This window comes from Octopus sinensis, linkage group LG16 (assembly GCF_006345805.1).
Source record: "Octopus sinensis linkage group LG16, ASM634580v1, whole genome shotgun sequence".
Lineage (NCBI taxonomy): Eukaryota > Metazoa > Mollusca > Cephalopoda > Octopoda > Octopodidae > Octopus > Octopus sinensis.
This window is the reverse complement of record NC_043012.1, coordinates 27,614,260-27,619,173: the sequence shown is the minus strand read 5'-3', so window position 1 is coordinate 27,619,173 and position 4,914 is coordinate 27,614,260.

Sequence of the window (4,914 nt, the reverse complement as noted above, 5' to 3'; positions counted from 1 at the left end):
GAAGCTTTCAAACATTCACTCGATGGTGATGGCAGACATCGTATCTCGGGCTCGCGTGCTAGTTTCGTGCTGCAGAACGACGTCGGTAGCAGCGACTGCAACAATGAAAAGTGGCCGAGCAAAGAGCAGCGGAGAGGGGTCGAAGAAATAACGTGTGTAACCATTCAAAGAACAGTGTTTCCGGTGCCAGGGTCCACATATGGTGCAAGACTGTGAGTTACCCAAGCCTGAGGTCATTTGCTACCAGTGTCAAGAAACGGGGCATATAGCCAGCGAATGTCTCCGGGGAAATGGACTGAGGGAGACTACTGCGCCGGTAGTTATCCCTTTAGAGATGTGGAGTGGAGAAAGCAGTGTAAGAGCAGTCGACGGAAGAAAGGTACACTGTGAAGGCATTACAGATGCGCACATTGTGGTGCAGGGAATAAGGCTGACACTGTGAGCAATTGTAGTTGGCCGCTTGGTGGATGAGATTGACGTGGTGATGGGGATGGATGCAATCACCCGTTTGGGAGGTGTTATTGTTAACGAGGCTGGTGTAATGTTCGGGTTTGCGGGGAAACCGTGTATGGTGAGACCATGCTCTGGTGACAACCATGAAGAAAAGCATGCTGCACACACCATTGAAGACCAGGATTTACGGGTTGTCTTTGATGGCCAGAGGTGGACGGTGGAGTGGCACTGGAAGGGAGAGCCCCCAACATTAAAAAATAAAGTGGGCTGCTATCAGCATACTCTAAAAGGTAATGCCAGAAGTAAGTTTGAGGGGGAGGTGGAGCAGTGGATTAAGGAGGGCATATTGGTCCCTTGGGAAAAAGAAGAGAGCAGAGTCCTGCCACTGATGGCGGTGATACAGCCCACAAAGTATAAGGTCAGGCCAGTGCTTGACTTCCGAGAGCTGAATGACCACATATCATGCCATACAGGCGGTGAGGCCACAGATGTCTGTGGAGACACTTTGTGAGAGTGGAGGCAGATGACAGGGGCCTCCACGATCACCGATTTGAAGTCGGCATACCTACAGGTGCATGTGGCTGAGAAACTGTGGAAGAATCAGCTTGTCAGGTATAAGGGCCAGACGTACTGTCTGACCAGGTTGGGGTTCGGGCTGAATTCAGCGCTGAAGATTATGGCAACAATTCTCAAGGCCATCCTGGGAAAGGTGGACAGGTCACCAATTTGTACATTGATGATATTCTGGTGGATGAAACCATAATTCCAGCAATGGAGGTCATAGGCCACCTGAAGAGTTTGGGACTGATCACCAAGCCACCAGAGGCAATGGAGGAGGTGCTGCACTGGGCCTCAAGCTATGGAGAGACAAGGCCGGTGCGTTGGTGTTCTGGCGAGGGAATGAGATCCTCGAACTGGGTGCCAGCATGAGTAGACGGGAACTGTTCTCGGTGTGTGGGAAGCTGGTGGGACACTACCCGATTACAGGATGGCTCAGGACAGCATGTAGCTTCATCAAGAGACGAGCCGAAGGAGTGAAGTGGAACGATAGAGTGGGGGAGAAGACAACCGTTATGATACAGGAAGTCTTGGTCAGAGTAGGAGCAGAGGACCCAGTGAGGGGCAGTTGGTATGTTCCCAAATCAAAGAGTGCGATTGTATGGTGTGATGCCAGTAGCATCACAATAGAGGTTGTCTTAGAAGTGGGAGGTGTCATGGTGGAAGATGCAGCCTGGCTCAGGAAGACAGATGACTGCAATCATATCAATGTGGCAGAGTTGGATGCCGTGTTGAAGGGAGTGAACCTAGCCTTGAAGTGGGGGTTGCACACCATAGAAATCAGGAAGTTTTGTAATTCCTAAAACAAATTCCAGTTGAACATAAATCCTATGATCTCTTCCTTGGCCAGGACTTACTTGGTTGGAAATATGCCAAAGATATAACATGGTGCAATACTTCAGTCCAGTTTTTCTTGTTTTCCTGCAGTTGTTTTCCCAACTGCCAGTTAACACAAGAAGATTCCCAGTGGGTTTGGCTTTATTCCTATGTTTTCATTTTTCTATCTGCTTTCTTCCAATCATTAAAGCCATCCTGGTTGAAAAACCTCTTATGTCAGCTTGGCATCAATGTACATAAAAGCAATAACTTGCACCCTTTGGTAGGTTATACAGGTTATATATAGATTCTGCTTACCATTGTCATGAAGTGTATAAAACATTGAATTTTAAAAATAACCCATCCAGCTTGCCTTCACTCAATTGATAATGGTGTCAAGATTCTGGGTAGGAGTCAGAGGATTTTTATAGCAAATTTTGACTGAAAGAACATTGTCACATATTTTTCTCAGGCAGAAAACCACATAGTTGGATCCAAATCCCATAATGGCACTTCACTATTTATGTCTGTTGGCAGTGATGATCTATCATCTTCAATACTTTGAGTTGACATGTTATTCCTATTTTCTGCAGTTGTACTTGGGAGTGCAGCTAATTTCTCAGAAGAGACATTGGATACTGATTCCTCATTGGCCTCTTAGTTTTCCCTTTTTGAAGCAAAGGTAAGTCCTGTAAGCATTTACCTACTTCTTTCTTTGGAAATTTTTCTCTTATGAGGTCTATACAGATGAATTTCTAGTAGCATATTTGATATTCTGTTTGAGAATAATGTAGTCTGAATAGAAGCAAAAATAATATAGTCTCAAAAATATAAGGAATCAGGAACTCTTAACAACACTGTTGACTCACTTTATTTAATTCCACAAAAGGTATTCTAAGCCAGGCACTGTTACTCCTACACCTGGAGCAGATAAGTAGGCCTACTGCCAAAGTTAATCAAATGTTAATAGAAAAAGAGTTCAAGTGATTAACAGCAAATCAACAATTAGAGATTAAAAATTTCATTTCCATAAAACTACTTTTCTTCAAAACTATATTTTACATTAATGGGGCTTCTAGAGAAGCTTCAGGAAAATTAATAATTTGAAAAGGAATTATGTATTTCATAGTTCTATTCAAAATTCAAACAATCTTAAGATGACGCTTGTGCTTAGGACACTACTTTCATTTTTGTTAATCAAAACGACATCTGCAGATCTAAATATCCAAATCCTTTTGTGGAAGAAGTGGATATTCTTGGTTGCAATTAAGATGTGCTGTTGTTTGTGATGACCCTTGAGTTTAGTTTTTGTTTCTACATTTTTTATTTTCAATTTTTCTTTTTACATTCACCTATTCATAGTCAAGAAATTATGATAGCAGACATCTGCTGAAATAACAATTTATCTTTAAAAGAAAGAGCTGAAAATTGGAGGTCATAGACAAACTGAAAAATAAAGATCAATAAAACTAAATGTTAAAGGTTGTGTGGGAGAGGGTGGAGTACCAGCAACAGTAACAGGTACTAAATCAAAGTCATCAGTAATATGTTTTTCCAAAACTGAAAATAGCAAATAAAAATATATGCTTCATCTATATTTCATTTTAAACAACAAGAAACAATAGCAACAACAAATTGTAATACATCAAAAATATTGATGACAGAAACAATTTTAAATATTTAAGAAAAACAAAAGATAAGCATTAAAGAGGTTTGTTGCATAAAGCTGAAACAATGTGAGAATGAGAAGATATAAACTACAAAAAAGAAAAGAAAACAAAATAAAATTGTTTTACCTTATGGTACTATATTTCAGACAATGACCTTTTCTTCAGGACAGGTGGAAAAGTGAGGGATGGAAAAGGTTGTTGCTTAGATGTGTTGGGGAAGAAGGTGACATGCACAAACTGGTGTTGCCATAGTAACCAGTTTGCTTAATGTAATTCTTATCTGTTGCTTATGGCTGATTTCAGTTTGTTGATAAGGAGGGCCTCCATGATTTGAGGAAGATAGTAATGAAAAAGGTACTTTAATTTTATTTAGAAATACCTTTTACCCCACTATATTTTTCAAATTTTGATTTTTTTCCCCATTTTTTTTAATCAATGCAGACAATATGATTCTATAATTTTTTTATTTCAAAAAAATTCAATTAAAATAAAAATTTTTGACAAATTTATAAACATAAAAGCAAAATAATTGTAAAAAATATATATTCTTTTATTTGTTTCAGTCATTTGACTGTGGCCATGCTGGAGGACCACCTTATTAGTTGAACAAATCAACCCCAGCACTTATTCTTTGTAAGACTAGTACTTATTCTATCAATGTATTTTGCTGAACCACTAAGTTACAAGGACATAAACACACCAACATCAGTTGTCAAGCAATGGTGGGGGGAAGGAAAACCGTATAATCAAAATAATGTAATAGATACACTGTGGCTAATAATTCCATATGCTATGCAATTAAAAAATAACATTGTGAAAAATATTTTCAATTTAATAAACAAGCCTTTTGGAAAAGGAAAAAACAAATATTGGGAGATAATTAATAATAAAACTATAAGAATAGGATATAGTCTAACTCATAATCTGGCCACCATCATATCCTCAATTAATAATAAAAAAATTGATTATTTCTATCTAAACAGAAAAAATAATTTAGGTAGCACAAATGTGTCTTACTATAACTTAAGATATAATAATTATAACAATATAAGTAATATTAATCGAAATGGCAATAATAGTAATAATAATACTGTAACAAGTAATAATAACATGGATAATATTAATAGAATTAGTAATGATAACACTATAGGTAGTAATAATAATAATAACATAAAATATAGCATAAATAAGAACAATAATAACATGCCGATGGATATGGGAATTGTAAGTAATAATGATAATAATATTAATAATAATAATAATGGTAATAATGCAGTAACAATTAATCATAATAAAGTAAAGCATCTACAACAAACTAATAGGTGCAATTGTAGGATTAGAGAAAATTGTGCATTTAATAATGACTGCATGATAAAGGAGGTAGTATATCAATGTATTGTAAGTACACCATATGATA